We start from the raw sequence: 23,959 nt of genomic DNA, 5'->3' as shown, positions 1-23,959 counted from the left end.
AAAACTTATGCGATGCAGCAAAAGCAGTTCTAAGAGGGAAGTTTCTATCAATAAATACTTAATTTAAGAAGAAAGAAAGATCTCAAATTAACAATTCAGCTTTACACCTCAACGAAGTAGAAAAAGAACAAACTAAGCCAAAGTTAGCAGAAAGAAGGAAATAATAAAGATTAGAGTAGAAAGTAAGAAAACAGAGACTATAAAGACAGTAGAAAAAAATCAACAAAACTGAGTTGGTTCTTTAAAAAGATAAACAAAATTGACAAAATTTTAGCTACACAAATCAAGAAAAAAATAAAGAGGGCCCAAATAAAACTGTAAATGAAAGAAGAGACATTACAATTGACACCACAGAAATATGAAAGATCATAAGAGGATGTGACAGCACGTGCTAGTCACATAAAGTAGGCCCCTGATAAGTGATAAATGGATGGAAGAAAGTCTACAGAACAGCCCAAGAAAAGGAGAATGAACTTTTGTGTCCAATGCAAATCCTGGAATCCACAGCACTTGCCATTCGCAAGCAAGGAGGGAACAACAAAGAGGAAGTTTCCACCACCTCCTTGTGTCACACAATTTCAAAATCAGGCTACATTTCAAATAGGTAGTAATCTGACACCTAACCCATGTAAATTAAGGACAATTTGAGGGGAACAGATAATGGCAACAAAGCTCAGTGAGCTCAGTCTCCTTCCCTTCTCACTTCTTCCCCAGCCATTTTGTTGCTGACCCAATGCAGAGGTTACACTCTAGAAACAGACAGTATTCAGGAGACCTCATCTATGCCTACCAGGATGCTTGAGGAAATATTATCTACTTAAAAGATATGAATGAAGCCGCCTTTTGTGGTTTCCTCAGGAACCACCTTTGTGCGTGGGAAACCACCACCCCCCAACTGACTGCCAAGAAAAATCTCTATCGATTGCAAATGTCTTAGGCCCAGAGCATTGTGGTCAATGAGGCTACAGTCCCACTTGTGGACTCTGTCATGTCCAACTGCCCCACCTTGAAGACCAAGCTCCTGGTATCAGGTATAAGCTATGGTCGGTGGTTGGGTTTTAAGGAGTTGATGAGGTGACTGGACACTGAAAACAAGATGTTTAAATGAAGCAAATACCTGAATTTGTAAAATGTGATGTTACGTGAGAAGTGTTGTTTTAACTTGGGTGGTGTGAGAGGAGAGAGAAGGAAGCTGGACAGCAATTTCTAGTCCTGAAACCAGAGCATCCCCCAACACAAGAATTCATGATCTGTCTTACAAGGTCTCAGTCTGAGTGAAAGTCTCATCTCCTGATTCATACCTGAGTATTCATTCTCAGAGAGGGGCAAAAAATAGGTGATAGTAACATAAATAAGCAGTACACGTATTAAAAAAAACAAAACAAAGAACACTCACCCTCGCTGGTAAATGGGGAAATACTTACTAAAATAACACGAGGATGCCATGTTCATCCTCAGGTTAATGAAATATCGAGTTTGATAATTATTAATGTGGTCTCTAGAGGGCGATATTCCAGTGTCCAGGGATATAAAAGTCAACATGGCACTGATACTCTACACTGCAAAACGAACAAACAAGAAAACACGTAAATGATCGAGATAATACAGATTGCAAAAGAGGCTTCAAAACAAAACAGAACAATGAGATAGAATGACCGGACGTGGGATGGGGGAATTATTTTAGATTTGGTGGCTTCTGAAGAGAGGACATTTAAGCTGCTATATGAACACCAAGGAACCAACCTTCTGAAGATCTGTGGTTATGTCCCTGGCAGAGGGAACACTAAGGTAAAGCACCTGAGGTGGGAATGAGCTGGATCTGTTTGAGGAGCAGAGAGAATGCCAGGGTGCCTGAAGTGCAATGAGCGAGGAAGAGAGTAGGAGGTAAAGAGGTTGACGAGCAAGAGACGGTGGACTGCAGAGGCCTTGCAGGTGCTGCAGGAGAGGGAAGGACTTGATGTGACTTCCATTTTAAAAAATACTCTCTGGCTGCTCTACTAACAATTGAACACAAGAAAGAGACCCAGCAGAGGGCTGTCGCAGTTGTCCGGGTGAGAGGCTATGTTGGTGTGGACCAAGGTAGCAGCAGAGGAGAGAGGACACACCTCAGGCACAAAATTTAAATGGACACCAAAATATTCAGTGATCATGAAAAATAACATTTTAATTTTAAAATAAATTTTTAAAAGTACATGTAAATAACAAAATAATTGTTTTAAAATGTATATACCTACATATAATTTTAAATATTTTATATATTTATGTTATGTATTTGTAATTTATGAACAATCATAAGATAATTTTAACTTTATAAGTTTCTTAAAAGAAAATATTTTAAAAATTTCTTGAAATTAAAAATAATCAAACTGGCAAACTATAGCCCTCAAACCAACTGCCTGTTTTTATAAATAAAGTTTTAACTGGTGCCAGGGACAGGATTAGGCTGACCAAGTGAGGGGAGTCATGCAAGTGCTAGGCTGGATACTGTATTTAACTAAAACTTTAATATTTTGTTTATCGTATATTTTTGCATTAATTTTTAATTTTTTTAAAAATATGACATTACAATATTATCTATCTTGACTGCTGAATTTGTTTGCATCCCCTTAAAAACCATGCCTGAGGCAAATGTTTCACTCACCTCACGCTAGTCCAGTCCCTGAGTAGAGATAATGAAGAGAATACACAGATTAATGATAAGTTTTGGAGGTAGAGTTGACAGGGCTTGTCAATGAATAGTATGTGACATAGGTAGGTAGGTAGGTAGGTATGCAAGTAGATACAGAAAGAGAGACAGTAAAGATTACTGAGTACTACAGATTTTTGGCTTGAGCAATTGGTTGAATAGAGGATCTTTTACCAAGAAAATTATGGCTGGAGTGTAGATGCCTCATATATTTCTTATGCAATAAAAATCAATACAAAATTTTTTTAAACAGAAAAAAATGGCAGCTCCCCCTCTAAAAATGATGCCCCAAAATGACAAGATATGGGCTGTTATTTTCAAAAAGCGCAGATGACCAAACCATGGTCCTAGGCTCTAAGTCAGAGAATTTGCACTTAGAACTGACTGTTGCCTCTTTTGTGACTTACAGAGTTGTACACTCAAAGCAAATCTGTGTGGGGACGAAGAGTCAGGATCCAATGGCCATCTGTTCCACCAACAGGACAAAAGGAGCTCCCACACTGGTGGAGCATTCCCAGCATGTTTTGGCAATGGGATGTAGTCAGGCTTCAAGGTACAGTCCTCCCACAGCCTGTACAGGCTTGGGGAACGAAGGGAGAATTTCATGGGACTGTAGGAGAGGAAGAACTTTTCCTCTATCCTTGTAGGTTCTTCTGGCTGGTCTAAATTAAATTAACATGAGACAGAATAGCAGGAGAAAAGTCAAATAAATTTAATAACATGCATACATAGGAGAAACCCAGGAAAACTGAGTAACTCACCAACTTGGCCAAGGCCACCACCTTAAATACCATTTTCAGCTAAAGACAACAGAGGATGCTGGGGGTAGTGGTTTGGGACTTCAAAGGGGAGGAAAGCAATTCACATGGAGATGTAAAAGAAAATGTTTGGTAAACAAATGTTTGTCATGCCTTGCAGAGACAATGAGACATGGAGAGGACTTTGATCAAATGGGTCTTGCTAGGTTCTTCCCTGTCTACCACACCTAGTTCATATTATACTACAGTTATCTATGTTGATAGCTCCTTCCTGAAGCAGGTGTTCTAGCTTAAATTCTTTTAGGCAGTTAAGGGGAGGTGAAAATTTCTTCCTGAGTCTTTTATTCCTAAAAATAATCAAGCCAAAGAGACAGGTTTTGCAGTGGCAAGTCCTGCTCCCCTACAGAAATAAAGCTAAGGAAGGAGTTCCTTACCAAATCCTGCAGAAAATGTCAATATTGAGAGAAGGAACAGGACTGAGAGCAGAGTGGGAGTGTTACACCAAAGGGTCAAAAGAAAATTACTGTAGAGCCAGAAATCTAAGAGTCTGGGTGAGAGGAAGAGCAGTGGGTCCCTGTAGCTGGGGAGGGATCCAGGACAATTATGCAAAAGACACATTGTTGTATGTTTCCTGTTCTTCTAAGCTAATGGAGCCATGGTGAACAAATGTGTTGCCCAATATGTAGTGATAAACACAAAGACAGAGTCACAAGTTATAAGGGGTTTGGGTCTAGAGTCAGCATCTAAGATGAAAATCCCATGTCATCATCCTATTCTTAAAAAAAAAAAATCTTTAAAATAGCTCGTGGATACTGTACCATCTCTTGGCAAATCCAGTTTAGTCCATTTCTACTCCAGGACTGAAACTTATTTCAATGTCTTAGTTGAACACAAATTGCAGTAACTGGCTTGCATTTGTTTTGTTTTGGTTTGTTTGGAGTTTAGTTTCCCAACCTTACAGTTAAGTCTCTCTAAGATAAATGGTTGTGTGTTATGACTCTATGCTTGAGGTCACTTAACAAACTCTACCCAAGGATCCCTTATGTGAAACAGGTACACATATACGTGTTGCTCAATCTTACCACCAAGTCTTTGACTTTGTAATGTCCATTGCATATCAGGTAAAGAATTAGAATTGGATAAATTGAAATTATTCATTTATTCAATCCATGAATTCATAAAAGTGCCTGCTGGATAACATCCAAGACCTCCTAAAACCCTGGTACCCAGAAGGCAGCATAATGCCAACCAAGACAGATACTGATGGAATTTAAGGAGATTCTATTGGCCTTAAGGTCATACCCCAACAATCAGGAAATGTCCCCAAGTCACCCAGATCTACAAAGAAAGGAGCTTTCACAGTGATTCTATAAGATATAGGATTAAAATCTGTGCCAAGTCCCTAGTCTCCAATTACACCTCTCTGACAACACTACACCAAAACTAACCACATCGGGGCCAGCCCCATGGCCAAGTGGTTAAATTCGCAAGCTCCACTTCGGCGGCCCAGGGTTCGGATCCTGGGCATGGACATGGCACTACTCATTAGGCCATGTTGAGGCAGCACCCCACATGCAACAACTAGAAGGACCCACAACTAAAATATACAACTATGTACTGGGGGGAATTGGGGAGGAAAAAAAGCAGAAAAAGAAAAACAAGATTGGCAACACTTGTTAGCTCAGGTGCCAATCTTTAAGAAAAAAAACAAAACTACCCACATCATTATGATGGGGATACTGAGATAAGAGGGGACTGGAGGTACCTGGAGGGCTGATATTGAGTCAGAGGCCTACAGGCAGGTGTTTAACAGATCTTGTGTTCTAATGCATATATCAGAAGATATAAGCAATCAAGAAATCTAAACACAGATTTAGGACCCTGCAGAATCAACTTGCCTTAAAGAGGTCAGTAGTCAAAGAGTGCAGGAATTGAGAGCAGGTTTGAAGGTCTCTATCTAATGTCATTTCCAATTCTGTGTTCATTGAACGTCTCCATACAGTAAGGGTGGTATCTGATCTCTACTCTGTGTTGGTTACTAGATCAGGAGAAAAGAAGGGTTCAAAGATGAGTCAGGTGTGAACTTTACCCTCAAGAATTCCACAGGCTAGTCAGAGAGCCAAGACAAGTATATGAATAACTGTAATTCATGGCAGAAAGTTTGCAGTTCTTTAGGAGAAAGCATTAGGGAGCCCAGAGGACAGAGCAATCATTTCCAAAAGAGAAGGGCATATAAAGCATTGGAGGTGAACTCTGTATATGGGATTTGATTATGTGGAGGTGAGAGTGGAAAGAGCACTCAGAGCAAAGAAAACAGCATAAACCAAGCCAAAGCCTGGAAGAGAAAAAGCAAGAGGATGTACGGAGCGCAGACCCAGTTTGGCTGAATTATAAAGTGTGGAATGAAAAGAAATGAGAGGTGAGAGTGAGGCCAGATGGCCTTGAATATCAGAAAATAATATGGCCCTTATCATGACAGCAGTGGGAAGCCATTGAAGGATTTTTTTTTTTTTTAAGCAGGGAAATATGATCATCAGAACAGAGTGCTAGTACATGAGATGATTAGAACAGGAGGCAGTGGCTGTGACAGTTCAGTTCATTACAGCCAGGACAACAGCCCTGCACACTTCCAAGCCCTCCTGCTCTGCCATCTAAACCTGGAGAATTCCCTCGTACCACTACTTTACTTTGGAGAAGCTCTGACTCCAAAGAATTATTTGCTTCAAGCACAAGAGCAAGGAAAGTGTTGAGCACTGAGATGGCTCTGGCATTAAACAGATAAACATTCAAACCCCAATTCTGCCAAAGAGTGTGACCTTAGGCAAGTCATTTCACCTCATGATACTTCATTATTATTTGCAAAATGGGATAATGCTGTATTTTGTGGACTCCAAGATTTTTTTTACATTTTTTTACATTTCACTGTTAAAATCAGACAGTGCCTTACGATCAACAGCGTGCCCCAGTTTAAGTAGCAATGCTTTGTGTTCTTGATGAGTCATAGAGCAATGGTGTGACTCACAATTGATGGCATCTTAGATTGACTAAATACAGTAACACCTACCTCCTAAGGTTGTGAGATTTAAATGAGCTATTGTACAGAGCATGCTTAGCTCAGTGCCTGAACTGAGGCTGGAGCTTAATAACAGTAGCTACCCTAACATGGGGAGGAGGCAGTAGGACATAGTGCTTCAGAGCCCATTGGCTAGATCAAGCTTCAAATTCCAAGGCTGCACTCACTACCTTGTACTAGCTATTTCATGTCTATGAGACAGTTCTCTCATCTGCCAAAATGCCAATCTTATAGCATTTTTTGTTAGAATTAAATTAGATATAACTTAAAGTAAAATTTAACAGTATCTCTCAAGACTTACAAATGCACATGCCCTTTTACTCAGCAGTCTGTTTCCAGGAATTCATCCCAGAGATACATAGCCAAGGATAGTTTTTGTAATATTTGTAATAGCAAAAAGGCTATTTTTGGGGACTGGTTAAACAAATAAAATTAACTCTATCCAATGGAATAGTATGCTATTTTAAAATATAGCTCTTCTGTATGTTTCATATGGGAAGATCTTCAGTATGCACTGCTCAGGAAAACAAACAGTGCACAACAGTATATAGAGTGTGCTGCTATTTGTGCAGAAGAAAGTATTTAACAAGTTAGCATGTTTAAAGCACTTAACACGGTACCACATATATGGTGTAAGAGCCTGAATATACAAAGGGACAATGGTCAGACCACATGTCAAAGTAGAACTCTGACCCACAATCTGCAGCAACCAGCCCAGGAAGCCACCCTGCTGTCTCTAAATCAGAGTTGGAAGGAGTCAGACCACTACCCCCAACAACCTCCTTTGTCTTATCTGAAGATGGTAGTTAAGGTGGTGGTTTTGTACATTTTAGTGAGTTACTCAGCTTTCCTGAATTTCTGCTGTGTATAAATGCTATCAAACTTTGTTTGATTATCTCCTCTTGTTCTGTCTCATGTTAACTCAATTCTTATACAAGCCAGTACAACCTAGAGGGTTGGAGAGTATTTCTTCCTCCCTTACAAAGGTAAATGTAGAGTTAGAGAGTTTCAAAAAACCTTAGTTCTCTTAATGGAGAAATTTCAGTTTTTTGAACATAGGAAATTATTTTTAGAAAATAGATTTTCTGTCTTTTAGGTAGACTTACTCAAAAATAAAGAAAAATCTTTTATAGTTTCTTTATCAAGATAAGACTAAAAATACAAGCAAATGATCCTTTTAAGAGAAAGAAAACAAAATTCTAAGTTTGCACCAGCTTACTTTTGATATCAAAACACATTTGATTAAATTTATTCCACTCTTAGCCAACTTGACCACGCACAAAACTCTTTTCTCAGGGTTCCTCTTCCACAAGCCACCTAAACTTTTTTTTATTTTACATTTAGAATATGTTCTATGTCTTTCTTTTTAGCCTCTCTTTAGGACAAAAAATATTATGTTTTTCATAACCCATTTTACTTTACGACAAATTTATTTTTCTTAACAAAACAAAAATATCCATTTCTTACCTTTCCTACTGGAAACGTACATCTTACTTTCTTTGTATACAGAGATGCTTGCCTTATTAATTTTTAGTAGGTTAATCACATACATAGGGTTTTTAACACCTAGAGACCTTAATGTTTAGTGAAAAGAAAGAAGTAAGCAAGTATAAACTATTTTTTACATTAGCATTATGTGGCTTGGCAAATTTATAAATATTTTTCATAATTTCTATGAACATGTTACTTTACGGTACAATGTTTTAATAAAGCACAAGACGTTTATTAATAGACCCAAACATTTTAAGTTTCTTTCTAAAAATAAGACAAAAGTGGGTAAATTTAGACTTGCTTAGCAATTAATGTTTCAGTGTTTTATTCTATTTGAAAATGATCTGGCTATTTAATGAATTTTCCATCATTTAATTTAACCAGGCAAAACTTCAAAGTTTTGAGTGACATCAGCATCATGGCGGAGTGAGCTGTTCCCTGATATTCTCCTGTCTGGTATACAAAAGAGGATATTTAGATACCAACAGAGGACATTCACACAACACAAAAGATGTCTCAGAGATGAAAGCAGCCACATGTCTGAAGGTGGAGGTGCTGGATCCCTTGGAGGAAGGGGAAGGAGGTAAGGTGAATTTCCTCTCCCTCCAAAATGGTAGCAACCATGAGACTGCACATGGCTCTGAGAGGAGAGAGGGGAGGGGTGGCCCTCTGCGGGAACACCTTCACTCTCCAAGTTCCCTCACAGCCCATGGGAAAGCATCACACAGAGGTGATTAAGCCATTGTGGGAATGTCTTCATCAAGCTAGGACCCAAGGAGAGCAGATAGGAAGGGCAGAGAAAGAACACCCTCAGGATCACACAGGTGAAAGAAAGCACTCCTCCCCCCTCCCGGAGCTCCAGCTCAGCCAGTTGGACAGAGGGCCACACAGATAGAAAAGCAGCCAGTGGCTGAAGCAAGTGAGCCACAGATCACGGCAGGCTCAGAATATAAAGCTCTTGACACCCACCCAGTGCTGGCAGGGGGAAGCTGAGACCAGATACTATCACCATGCAGAGGCACACATCCACACCATCAAGCAGTATGAAAAAATATATTAAATCTCCAGACCAGAAGGAAAATTACAAGTACCCAGTAACTAATCCTGAAGGCATAGATATTTATAATCTAAATGACAGAGAATTCAAAATCGCTATCATAAAAAACCTCAACGAGCTACAAGAAAATACAGACAGTTCAATGAAATCAGGAACTCCTTCAAAAAAAAGGGATTGAAAATATAAAGAAACATCAGAAAGTTTGGAGATGAAAAACACAATGAATGAGAAAAAGAAAAATCTGCACTGCTTAAACAATAGAGCTGATATTATGCAGTAACAAATCAGCAGTCTTGAAGACAGAAATATAGAAATGCTTCAGATGGAGGAGTTGAGAGAACTAAGATGAAAATGAAATGAAGAAATTCTCCAAGAAATATCCGACTCAATTAGAAAATGCAAAATAAGGATTATAGATATTCAAGAGGGAGAAGAGAAGGAGAAATTGAGCAGAAACCTTGTTCAAGTAAGTAATAGCTGAGAACATTCCAAACATGCAGAAGGAGCTGGAAATACAAGTGAAAGAAGCCAATAGATTTCCTAATGGTATCAACATAAAAAGAACTTCTCCAAGGCATATAGTAGTAAAGATGGCAAAAGTAAATGACAAAGAAAAAATACTAACGGCAGCAAGGTGGAAGAAAATAACTTACAAAGGAACCCCTATCAGGCTTTCAGCAGATTTCTCAGAAGAAACGTTACAGGCTAGGAGAAAGTGGAATGATAGAGTCAAAACTCTGACAGACAAAAACTTTCAGCCAAGAATACCCTATCCAGCAAAAATATCCTTCAGATATGATAAAGAAATAAAAACTTTCCAAGATAAACAAAAGCTAAGGGAGCTCATCACCCCAAGAACACTCCTACAAGAAATGATCAAGATTCTCCTCATACCTAGAAAAAAATAAAAGCGGGTTACAAAACCTTGATCAAGGAGAGACAAAATCAGAAAATTGCAGCTCTCTATCAGAACAGGTTAGCAAACAATTATAATGTTAAAGATAAAGGGAAGGAAAACAACAAAAATAAATGTAATCTCCATTTTAACCACAAACTCAAAACACAAGATGGAACTAGATGTGACAAAAATAGCTTAGAAGGGGAAGAGGTAAGGGATGGAAATGGCTTCATCTAAGGAAAGCGGAGGCTATCATAAAATGGAATATCTCATCTATGAGATTTTTTTTATACAAATCTCATGGTTACTACTAAACAAATAATTAGAACAGACACATAAATGATAAATAAGGAGAAAACTAAGAAAACCATCATAGAAATCCACCTAACTTGATAGTTCAAAATACATGGCACAAGAAACAAAGGAAATGCAGAAGAATGGAAAAAACAAGTGATAAAATGGCAGCATTAAGCCCTCATATATCAATAATCACTCTAAATGTAAATGGATTGAATTCACCCGTCAAAAGCCACAGAGTGGTGGGATGGATTTAAAAACAACACCCAACAATATGCTGCCTCCAGGAAATCCATCTCAGCTCCAAAGACAAACACAGGCTCAGAGTGAAGGGATGGAAGATGATACTCCAAGATAATGGCAAAGGAAAGAAAGCAGGTGTTGCAGTATTTATATCAGACAAAGTAGACTTCAAGATAAAACAGGTAATGAGAGACAAAGAAGGGCACTATATAATGATCAAAGGGACACTCTGCCAAGAAGACATAGCACTTATAAATACATACGCACCCAACACAGGAGCAGCAAATTACACAATGCAAGTATTAACCAGCCTAAAAGGAGATATTAATTACAATACAATAATAATAGGGGACCTCAACACCCCATTTACATCAATGGATAGATCATCCAGAGAGAAAATCAACAAAGAAACAGCAGATTTAAGTGAAAAACTAGACCAGATGGATTTTATACACATATACAGAACACTCCATCCAAAAACAGCAGAATTCACATTCATCTCAAATGCATATGAAACATCCTCAAGCATAGAAGATATGTTGGGAAATAAGGACTGCCTCAATAAAGGAAATCATATCAAGCATCTTTTCTAACCATAATGCTATGAAACTAGAAATCAACTACAAGAAAAAAAGCTGAGATAGGGACAAATATGTGGAGGCTAAACTACACGCTACTGAACAGCCAATGTATCATTGAAGAAATTAAAAGAGAAATAAAAAATATCTCGAGACAAGTGAAAATGAAAATACACCATGCGAACTCATACAGGGTGCAGCAGAAGCGGTCCTAAGAGGGAAATTCAAAGCAATCCAGGCCCACCTTAACAAATTTGAATAATCTCAAATAAGTGATCTTAAACTACACCTAATAGAATTAGAAAAAGAACAAAGCCCAAAGTCAACAGAAATAGGGAAATAATAAAAAATTATAGCAGAAATAAATGAAATTTTGACCAAAAAAAAAGACAGTAGAAAGGATCCATGAAAGGAAGAGCTGTTTCTTTGAAAAGATAAACAAAATTGGCAAACCCTTAGCCAGACTCACTAAGAAAAAAAGAGAGAAAGCTCAAATGAATAAAATCAGAATGAAAGAGGAGAAATTACAATGGATAACACAGAAATAAAAAGGATTTTCATAGATTATAAGAGAATAGTATGAAAAGCTATATGGCAACAAATTGGACAATCTAGAAGAAATGCATAAATTCTTAGATTCATACAACCTCCCAAAACTGAATCGAGAAGAAGTAGAGAATCTAAATGGACCAACCACAAGTAAAGAACTTGAAACAGTAATCAAACACCTCCCCAAAAATAAAAGTCCAGGACCAGAGGGCTTCTTGGAGAATTCTACCAAACATTCAAAGAAGATTTAATACCTATCCTTATCCAACTACTCAAAAAAAATGGAGGAAGATGGAACACTTCCTAACACATTCTATGAAGCCAACATCACCCTGATCCCAAACCCACACAAGGACAACACAAAGAGGGAAAATTACAGGACAATACCGCTGATAAACATAGACACGAAAAATAACAAAATATTGGCAAACAGAAAACAGCAATACATTAAACAGATCATACACCATGATCAAGTGGGATTTATACCAGAGATGCAGGGATGGTTCGACATCGGCAAATCAATCAGTGTGATACACCACGTTAACAAAATGAGGAATAAAAACCACACGGAGCCCTCTTTAAAGATTGCCTTGGCTGAAGAGAGCTGCCTTCCTCAAGGTTACACCACCTTCAAGGGACAGCCCGCACTAATTACTGATTAGTGTGGGCATGTAAAGGCCAGGATCTCTTTGTCTTGGAACAACTTTAAGGGGCTATCCAAAGTCCAGAGGTCCCAGTGGGTTGGCTGAGGGCTTTTTGGGGAGTTCACGGCTGATAAATTTCTTCCTCTGTGCAATTCCACATCGTTCCCCTTGCTTCACAGGTGTTGATCCCAAAAGGAATCCTTAATAAACTTCTTACACAAGTAATCTCTGTCTCTGGGTCTGCTTCTTAGAAATCCCAACATACGAAAACACTCCAAGCTCCTTCCTGCCTCAGAGCTTTGCACTATTAGTGCAGAATTAATCACCAGTTGTTCCCTTTGTCTATTGTTTTAATTTTCATTTTCCTTATCACTTGTGGGTTGAGTAACTTTTCAATTTGCCTTTCTTTTGGGGAAGCTGTTCTACAACAGTGATGACTACTCACTTCATCATCTCCTTGAGGTTCCCCCACCCCTTTCTGGGGTTCTGAGACACAATTAGCTTGGAGTGCAGATTTTCACATTTAGATGCAACAGCATCTACTCCTGGGGCTAAAACTTCATTGGTAATAATGCACTTTGCTTTTAAAGATTGTAGTCTGTAGAGGATGTCTTTCCGGGTCAGCTGAGTGGTTCCTGGAATAAAACCATCGCTAAAGGAGCAGAAAGGAAACAGTGTTTAGAAGGAAGGATTTCCTTCATCATGTTCGTTAGATAGTGTAGATGATTCATGTACATTCTGTAATCTCAGGATGAGTTAGTCAGAGTACCAGCAAGGGATCTATTTGTCTTCCTTTCATTATTTTGCTTTGCCTTTCTTGGGATCTCAAAGTTATGACCCTTCTGACCTAACATGAAAGGGTGTTAAAAGCTGGATGATTATCTTCTGGCTGAAGATCATTCATAATGCTCAGCTTGAAGAGGGTTTTTATTGAAAAGTAATGTTACCAATGTTTATTGAGTACTTGAGTGCCAGGTGCTATTCTAAGTGTTCTGCATGTTTTAACTCATTTAATCCCCACCCAAAACCCCCAAACACAAAAGCTGTGAGTGACTTGCCCAAGATCACCAGTAGGAAGTGGCAGTGTAGGAACTGAACCCTGCAGCCTGACCCCAGAGCTGTACACTTAACCACTTCCATCCAATGTCTCTTAAAATGGGCATGACTGTTTGATGGGTTTTTTCCAAAGGAAGAATTAAGGCATTCATCTTTTCTGTGCTGCTACTCCGACCTGCTGTGACTTCCACTGTGAGGTGTAGTGGAATGGTTCAGAGTGTGTCCTGGAGCCAGATACTCTTACAACTTCACCTTGGACAAGCCACTTCACTTCCGTGAGTCTCAGGTTTTGTCTGGTCATTCCTGGACTCTTGACACTGACTCATCTTTATTTTGGAAAGGACAAGTCCCTTCAGTGGAATTCTTCAGGAAACAGACAACCAGGACTAAAATTCAAGTTTCTTCGGAATATCTTCCCTTTCTAAACATGGCAACATAACAACAGGTTTTTACTCCAAGCTTATTCCTTAAAGATGTGCCCCCTAGGGATAAGTAGTTAGCCTCCCATGGCCTAACACTTTTCCGTAATTTCAAGGCACTCTCTAGCAACAGGCCCACTGCCAGCAATTTATGCCCAGAAGCAGCACTTTATTTAAAGACATTACCCTTAGAAAATTAATTTCTGGCAACATATAATTCCTATCATATCTTTAAAAGAATCTGTTAACAGTGATCAATCTTACCTATTAAAACTATTTCCTGTCCAAATAAATCATTCGGGGGAACATGATATAGTTTCTTGCCAGGGAGCAAACTGTTATTTTAAATAAAAAATAACTTTCCAGTATTGCTCTGGGGTGTTGTCTTAGTTGATTATAAACACAATGGATTCATTTATTCACTGATTCATGAAAAAATATGTATTGAGAAGGCCAGCCCCGGTGGCCTAGTGGTTAAGTTCGGTGTGCTGCACTTCAGCAGCCTGGGTTTGGTTCCTGGGCATGGACATACACCACTTGTCAGTGGCCGTGCGGTGGCAGTGGCCCACATACAAAATACAGGAAGATTGGCAACAGATGTTAGCTCAGGGCGAATCTTCCTCATTTTGTGAATGGCCTAAGAGAATGGTCTATTTTCATTCTTTTACATGTGGCTGTGCAGTTTTCCGAACAATATTTGTTGAAGAGACATTCCTTTCTCCATTGTATGTTCTCAGCTCCTTTGTTGAAGATTAGCTGTCTATAGATATGCAGTTTTCTTTCTGGGCTTTCAATTCTGTTCCAATGATCAGTGTGTCTGTTTTTGTACCAGTACCATGCTGTTTTGATTACTATAGCTTTGTAGTATGTTTTGAAGTCAGGGATTGTGATGCCTCCCACTTTGTTCTTTTTTCTCAGGATTGCTTTAGCAATTCAGGGTCTTTGGTTGCCCCATATGAATTTTAGGATTCTTTGTTCTATTTCCATGAAGAATGTCATTGGGATTCTTATTGGGATTGCCTTGAATCTCTGAATTGCTTTCTGTAGTATGGACATTTTAACTATGTTTATTCTTCCAGTCCTCGTGCATGATATCTTTTTCCATTGCTGTATGTCATCATCTATTTTTTTCAATAATGTCATATCGTTTTCATTGTATCATTTCCTTGGTTAAATTTATTCCTAGATATTTTATTCTTTTTCTTGCAATTGTAAGTGGAATTGTATTCTTGATTTCTATTTCTGTAAGTTCATTATTAGAGTATAGAAATGCAATTGATTTTTGTGAGTTGATATTATACCCTGCAATTTACTGTAGTTGTTGATTATTTCTAATAGTTTTCCAATGGATTCTTTAAGGTTTTCTATATATAAGATCACGTCGTCTGCAAACAGCAAGAGTTTCACTTCTTCATTTCTTGTTTGGATTCCTTTTATTCCTTCCTCTTGCCTAATTGCTCTGGCCCAAACTTCCAGTACTATTTTGAATAAGAGCGGTGATAGTGGGCACCCTTATCTTGTTCCTGTTCTCAGAGGGATGGCCTTCAGTTTTTCCCCATTAAGTATGATGTTGGCTGTAGCGTTTATTGCGTTGAGGTTATTTCCTTCTATCCCCATTTTGTTAAGAGTTTTCATCATAAATGGCTGTTGGATCTTGTCAAATGCTTTCTCTGCATCGATTGAGATGATCATGTGGTTTTTACTCCTCATTTTGTTAATGTGGTGTATCACATTGATTGATTTGTGGATGTTGAACCATCTCTGAGTCCCTGATATAAATCCCACTTGATCATGGCGTATGATCTTTTTAGTGTATTGCTGTATTCAGGTTGCCAATATTTTGTTGAGGATTTTTGCATCTATGTTCATCAGTGATATTGGCCCTTAGTTTTCCCTTTTTGTGTTGTTCTAGTGAGGCTTTGGTATCAGAGTGCTGTTGGCCTAGAAGAATGTTTAGGAAGCATTCCATCTTCCCTAATTTTTTGGAAGAGCTTGAGAAGGATAGCTATTAAATCCTCTTTGAAAGTTTGGCAGAATTCTCCAGGGAGGTCGTCTGGTCCTGGGCTTTTATTTTGGGGGATATTTTTGATTACCATTTCAATCTCTTTACTTGTGATTGGTATATTCATATTCTCTATTTCTTCTTGATTCAGCTTTGGGAAGTTGTAAGAGTCTCAGAATTTATCCATTTCTTCTGGATTGTCCATTTTGTTGGCATATAGCTTTTCGTAGTATTCTCTTCTAATCCTTTGTATCTCTGTGGTATCTGTTGTAATTTTTCCTCTGTGATTTCTAATTTTATTTATCTGAGCTTTCTCTCTCTTTTTTCTAAGTCTGGCTAGAGGGTAGTCAATTTTGTTTATCTTCTCAAAGAACGAGCTCTTAGTTTCATTGATCCTTTCTACTGCCTTTATTGTTTCAATTGCATTTATTTTTGTTCTGATTTTTATTATTTCTCTCCTTCTTCTGACTTTGGGCTTTGTTTGCTCTTCTTTTTCTAGGTGTAATATGAGATTGCTTATTTTGGATTTTTCTGGTTAAGGTGAGCCTGTATTGCAGTGAATTTCCCTCTTAGTACCACTTTTGCTGCATCCCATGTGAGTTGGTATGGTATGTTTTCATTTTCGTTTGTCTCCCGATATTTTTTTATTTCTCCTTTAATTTCTTCAGTGGTCCATTGGTTGTTCAATAGCATGTTATTTAGTCTCCACATCTTTGTCCCTTTCTCAGCTTTCTTCTTATAATTACTTTCTAGCTTCATAGCATTGTGATTGGAAAAGATGCTTGTTATTATTTCAGTCTTCTCAAACTGATCGAGGCTTGCCTCGTTTCCCAACATACAGTCTATCCTTGAGAATGTTCCATGCACACTTGAGAAGAATGTGTATTCTGCTTTATTTGGATGGAGTATTCTATATATATCTATTAAGTCCAATTGGCTTAGCTTTTCACTTAATTCCACTGTTTCCTCGTTGACTTTCTGTCTGGGTGATCTATCCATTGATGTAAGTGGAGTGTCGAGGTCCCTTACCATTATCGTGTTACTATTAATATCTCCTTTTAGGTTTGTGAATAGTTGCTTTATGTACTTTGGTGCTCCTGTGTTGAGTACATAGATATTTACAAGTGTTATGTCTTCTTGGTGGCGTGTCCCTTTGATCATTATATACAGCTTCTCTTTGTCTCTCTTTACCTGTCTTATCTCGAAGTCTGCTTTCTCTGGTATAAGTATTGCAACACTTGCTTTCTTTTGTTTCCCATTAGCTTGAAGTATTTTCTTCCAGGTCTTCACTCTGAGCCTGTGTTTGTTGTTGGAACTGAGATGTGTTTTCTGGAGGCAGCATGTTGTTTGGTCTTGTTCTTTTCACTGGACAAAGTATTCTTGGCTGAAAGTTTTTGTCCTTCAAAGATTTGAATATGTCATTCCAGTCTCTCCTAGACTGTAAGGTTTTTGCAGAGAAATCTCCTGAAAGCCTGATAGGGGTTCCTTTGTAGGTTATTTTCTTCTGCCTTTCTGCCCTTAGAATTTTTTTCTTTGTCATTCACTTTTGCCAGTTCCACTACTATCTGCCTTGCGGTACATCTTTTTACATTGACTTATTTAGGAGATCTGATAGTCTCTTCCACATAGATTTCCATCTCCTTCCCGAGCTTTGGGGATTTCTCTGCTATTATTTCTTTGAACAAGCTTTCTGCTCCCTTCTCTTTCTCTTATCTGGAATACCTATAATTCTTATGTTGCATTTCCTAATTGAGTCAGATATTTCTCAGAGACTTTCTTCATTTCTTTTTAGTCTTAGTTCTCTCTCCTCCTCTATCTGGAGCATTTCAACATGTCTATCCTCGATTATGCTGATCTGCTCCTCTGTGATACGCACTCGAGCATTCAGGGTATCCATATTTTGTTTTATCTCTTCCATTGTGTCTTTCACCTCCAATATTTTGGAGTGATTCTTCTTTATAGTTTCAGTCTCTTTTGTGATGTAGCTCCTGAGCTCATTGAATTGTTTCTCTACATTCTCTTTTAATTTGTTGAGTTTTTTGATGACACCTATTTTGAATTCTCTGGCATTTAGATTACATATTTCTGTGTCCTCAGGACTGATTTATGGGTATTTGTCATTTTCTTTCTGGTCTGGAGATTTAATATAATTTCTGATACTGCTAGAGGGTGTGGTTCTGTTTTTGTGCATAGTGGTATTATTTGGTCACAGTTACTGCCTATTGCTACTGGATGGGGGTCAAGAGCCATGACCTCTGAGCCTTCTGAATTCTGCTGAGATCCCAGGCACTGGAGCCAGTGCTGGGCTGGTGGGGGAGAGGGCCGCTTTCTTCTGTGTGCTCTCGGGGTTTTCTCACTCTGCTCTCACTATCTGCTCTCCTGGGATGTTGGCTTGATGAGGTCACCCCCCCAAGATAGATTTCATCTCAATAGAGGGCTTCCCTCTAGGCCTTGAGGGCCCTCAGGGATCTTTGATGTTCCCTTAAACGAACCTCCCCTCCCCCTTTCCTTCCCTCTAGGAGGCTGTCTGGGGTCCCAGATGGCAGTCTTTTGGGTAGAGAGAGAAATTTTCTCTTACCCCATTCCACCTCCTCTGAGGGGGGCTCCAGCCTCTCTGCCCTCCATCATATGGCTGCATGGGTCTCTCAGACAACTTTTGTGTGGTGTTTGGATGTCCTCTGTTGGGGTATGAATGTCTTTTTTGTTGTATGGTGGAGGGGAGAGATTACTGGGAAAGCTCATTCTGCCATGATGCTGACGTCACTCCTCTAAACTCACCCTAAAATATTTTAGAGCAGAAACAATACTGTTAAAACAAAAGTGTAGTCCCCCAGGGTGGTTCATTTGCAGTGTGAATTTGAATGTTTGTACTACTTTCTTTTAGGATTCTTCTCTGGTCTTCTAGCTGAAAGGAATTTCTTTTTCTTCTGAACTCCTTTATCAAATTATCTAGGACGTTTGTGATTGCATTAAAATTGCTCCTCCATTTATCTTGTCTCCCCTAGGGTAGTTTCAGGTCCTCAAAGGGTAAAGACTTTGTCGTATTCATTTTTATAATACCAGCTCTTAGCTCAGTGATTTTCACTCTCCAGACTTTGGGTAACATTTCAGAATAAATGTTAAGAAGAAACATATCATTGCTATTTGGCCAAATAGTGGCATTAAAAAATATATGTTATTTTACACTGTGGTTAGAAGTATGGCCTCTGGAGTTAGACTTCTTGGGCTTGAAAGTAGACATTGACACTTATTAGCTGGATAATCTTGGAAAAACTACCCAACCTCCCTATGCCTCCATTTTCTCATCTGTTAAATGGGGATAATAATAGTACCCTCACTCTAGAGTTGCTGCCATGAGAAAATGCAGTAATGTTGCTAAGTGGTAAGGACAGTGCCTGGCGCTCAGTAATAGCTCAATTAACAATGCTTTCCTAATCATTACTTATGATCTCTTACCTGGACAATATAAGGCGGCAATGGTTTCTGTAGAGAATCGGGCTTCAATTATGTTCTTTTAGAAGTGGCACAGGACAGCCCATGTTTAAAGAAATGTGGATAAGTTTTTTGCCTTTGAAAAAGCAGTGAATTAATGGATCTAGTCCTTGATCACCAATGGCTGCTGTCATCATGAAAAAAGAGATAACTAAATGTTAATGTGCCTCCTGATGAAAGAACACCATATGACCTAAGAAATAGTCTTGACAAAAAGAAACAATCAGGCAGGAATCTGATTAACCTCTAGATCTATCTACCAATTTTCAGCAAATACAGAGGACAGAGGAACATGTTAAGCACCACAGGGATGCAATTAGCAAATTCTAGGCTGTGAACTATTAAAAACGACCAATGACTCAGTTTCTTCAAGTAACAAATTGCAACAATAAAAAAGGAGGCAATGAAGGAATCCATAGATTAAAAAGATACATAAAAAATTTATCAACTAATCACAATGTGTGGACCTGACTCAAACAAATGGTAAACAAGAGAGCATTCATGACTTGTTTGATGGATGAAAATGAACAGTGGATATTTGATGATAAGAGGAAATTATTAACTTTTAGATATAATAACAGAATGTTTGTTTTTAAAAAGTCATCATCTTTTAGAGGTATATACTGAAACTGTTTATGGATAAAATATGGTTTCTGGAGTTGGTTAGGCAAAATGATGAAACAAGATTAACCATAAAGTAATAATGACTGAAATTGGGCAATGGATACATGGGAATTCATTATTTTTGTATATCTTTGAGATTTTTCTATAAAAAGTGCTTCAAAAATAGGTAATTGTTTCAGGATGCTGAGAGATACTTCAGCACAGTGTGTGGGACTCCCAAAGGGAGCACAGATATCTTCCTTAGAGGACATGAGAATTGAATCTTGTATGAGTGAGTCATGGGTATAATGAGATAGAGAATTTTTTATACACCAGAATTTTACAGGAACCAGGGAAGATGGACTTATTAGCAGGAGAGCCTGGTTCCTATGAGAGAAATATTCTGAGCGGAGGGCTTGGACTACATTTCCTGGAGTGCCGAATATTGTGGGAAAGTTTAGGAGCTCAGGCTTCTGAAATGCAAGGTGGAATGATCAGCAAGATGACAGGAGGCAAGCAGTGCATGATGGGATTCCTCTCCATAGTTCCCCAGGCTACACCAACGCTACTTCTTTTGTGAATTTACACATGTGATTGGTGTATTTTGGAAAACAGCAAGGGACAAATGGAGTTAGCACCCACAGATGTAGGAAAAGAGAGAGGGAATCATGTGGAAGTAAGGTCAGAATTCACACAAATCAGACAGGGCCCTGCATTTTAACAGGTTTTTTGGATTTCAAGGTTCAAACTCAAAGGGACATGAAAGCCCACAAGTGACTTCTGAGACAGATGTAGTATACTCATTAGAGTAAGGACTGATCCTGTTCACTTTATTTTGCAATTTTGGTGCTCCAAGATTTTGCACTTGTTGGTTTTCTACCCTGACCACTTTCTCCATCCACTTCCCCTTCCCATCCCAAGAAGCTGTCTCTGATTCCCCAGGCTTAGTTAGGAGTCCCTTCTATGCACTCCCAGTGTAACCTGTGTTTCTACTTTATCACACTTTCCCCACTATATTACAATTGCCTATTTCCTTGATTGCAGTCTGTGAGAGCAGGGATCCTATCTTGTTCATAGTTATGTCCCCAGCACCTATTGCCGAATCTTGCACATAAAATCACTTAAAAATTTTGGTTGATATTGAGTCGTATTTACCTGATACTATCCACTTGGGGCCCCCTAGACTCTTCAATATTTTCAAAGATGGCCCTAGGGATCCCCCTGTAGTGGACTGTAGCAACTATAGTTTATTTCTACCTTAAAGACCTTCCCATCTCTTATTTTCTGGTTCCTTTAAGAATTCCTCCTCCTCTCCATGTAATCCCAGCGAAACTGGCAATCTTGGTTCTTCAACCCGCCCCCTTGGAACAAACAAATATTCCAGGTTGAACCTCTTAAGACACAGTCTCAGGGACAACCATATGACAGAAACCTGGCCAATCAGAGCCCTTTCTAAGAATTTTCCAAAGTGGAGGTGGAAAAGTAAGGCTAACTAGACCTTGAACTGAAGAGATGTGAGTCTAGGGTTGCTAGCGGCCATTTTATCTGCTTTTTGGAGGAAACCCTTCAGAAAACTACTCACAGAGAAAAGCAGACAGAGAGATTGAGAGCAAGAGGGAGAGAGAGAAAGAGTGGTCTGAGGTTATTTAGTTCTGCTTTTTGTGCCAGAATTATGACTCCTTCAATCTGTTATAAGCCACCCTGATGGTCTGCCCAGCAGAATGGATCTATCATTCCCCTCTTTTGCTCAGGCTAATCTCTGTTACATGTATCCCAAATAATGCTGGTTAACACGAGGTTCTTTAGCTGCTGCTGGTATTGTACAATTGGATGGAAGGTGTACATTTTCTGCTTTGCAGGCTGCATGGCTAACTAAAAATACCAAGTTTGTTAGCTATGCTGGAATCATATCAACTCAATGTGTCGACTTTGCTCATTTCAGAAATTCTGAGTGTCAGTCATATCTGTCTTTCATAAAAAGAAAGATAAAGCCAAAATTAATATTGCCTATGACATGCAGTATCTCACTAGACAGAATTTTTCACAACATGAGATCAGTGGAGGGAAAGAGTGCAATCAGTCGAAGATGACTAACATGTCAAGTGTTTGGACTTAATTAACTGGATCTATGAGTATGGTATAGACAGAGTCTGAGATGGAATTGGGCCACTTCTCAAGTTCCCTTTTTCATGGTTTTGAATCGTAACCTGCCTACCATTGTGTGATCTTGGCTATGAGGTCTTGAAGATTTGAATCCTGTCTTCTGAGTTTTCTTTAACGTTCTAAATGAGAGCATTTCCTGAGCCACATGGGACCAGATGGTTCCACCAGAGTCCTCAAACTATAAGCCTCCCCCCAGGGCCTGGGCAATCAATCTAGACTGCCTTTGTCTCCCTCCAGATAGGCTGGGGTTTTCCACTCATCACAGAATGCCTTTGGATGTATAAGGGCAGAACTAAGCCCTATAATAAGGCTTTGGTGTTACAAAGATTACGGAATTCCTTTCTCAATGTAATTCATAAAAACAATAGTAATATATGAAACAAATGTAAGACATTCCAACAACACCCTTATTTTTTCCATGTTGACTATTTCAATGTTTTTTATTTTATTTTTTATTTTTTTGCTGAGGAAGATTCACCCTGAGCTAACATCCACTGCCAATCCTCCTCTTTTTTTTGCTTGAGGAAGATTAGCGCTGAGCTAAAATCTGTGCCAATTTTCCTCTTTTTTTTGTATGTAGGACGCCTCCACAGTGTGGCTGGTGAATGGAGTAGGTCCATACCTGGATCTGAACCTGCGAACCCACGCTGCTGCAGCAGAGCTTGCGGAACTTTGACCACTCGGCCATGGGCCAGGCTCTCAATGTTTTTTAAAAAGTATTGGATGTTAAATTCTTTCAAAGAGTATCTTGTGCACTCTGGCTTCTCAGGTATCCTGTTTTAGGGACCATCTAGCAGTGAATGCAATTAACTCAGACAGCATCTCTCTATTTTCTATTGCTTCTATCCACCAGAAGAACAATGAGATGAATTCTTGTAAAACTTTGGCAGCCAGAAAAATGTGCCCCCTCTCACATTCACATTATCTGAAGTATATCCATTATATGAACACCTCTACTTAATTCTCTTTTCTTTCTATCTCAACCTCATTTGCACAGGAATAGGACTTTTTGTTCCCTGCCCCTTACTCTCCCTCCAAATCTTTGCATGGTACCCTCTAGATTGAACATCAGTTGAGTGGTTAACAAACTCTTCTACTTTCACATTTTCTGCATCCTCTTCGCTGAATGTTCTTTTTGTCGTTTGCATTATAGAGATCTGGCTCTTTATGAGAATAGATTACTATTTCCCCCTTTTAAGTGGAGGCTGTTGATTCTTCCATAATCCTTGTGTTTGGCACCCTCCGAGCTTCCAGTATGACCTCCTGACCATTACCCCTCTCACCCTATCTACAATCCCTCTCTCTCTTTGAGACTCACGCCATTTACCTTAACCACCCTCTGACACTCCTGGTTGTTGTAATTTACCAACCTCCCAGTCATTCCTTGTCCATTAAAGCCTTTAGCATAAGGTTCTTGATCTTTCCTTTGACTCCATGTCCCACCATTATCCTGAGTGACTCCTACATCTATATGGATGACCAATCCTACACTCTAGTCTCTTCCTTCCTTGACTTTTACCATCAGGGAGTTTCATGACACTTACCCCCTCTTGGCCATGCTTCTGACTTTGGCATCACTTGTAAATGTTTCGTCTCTGAAATCTTAAGTCCATGCATCTCATGTTTTTATTACTACTGCTGTGGACTTAATTGGTCCCCCTAAAACTTGTATATTGAAGCCCTAACTCCCAATATGATGGTATTTGGAGGTGGAAACTTTGGGAGGTAATTAGGTTTAGATGAGGTCATTAGGGTGGGGCCCTCACGATGGTATTAGTATTTGTATAAGAAGAGACACTAGAGAACTTGGTCTCTCTTTCTCTCCACCATGTGAGGACACAGAAAGCAGCTGTCTGCAAGCCAGGGAGAGAGCTCTCACCAGAACCCAATTATGCTGGCACCCTCATCTTAGACTTGCCTCCTCTAGAATTGTGAGAAATAAATATCACT

Source organism: Equus asinus, chromosome 14 (genome assembly GCF_041296235.1).
Source record: "Equus asinus isolate D_3611 breed Donkey chromosome 14, EquAss-T2T_v2, whole genome shotgun sequence".
Classification (NCBI taxonomy): domain Eukaryota; kingdom Metazoa; phylum Chordata; class Mammalia; order Perissodactyla; family Equidae; genus Equus; species Equus asinus.
The sequence above is the reverse complement of the archived record's forward strand: the minus strand, read 5'-3'. Positions refer to the sequence as shown.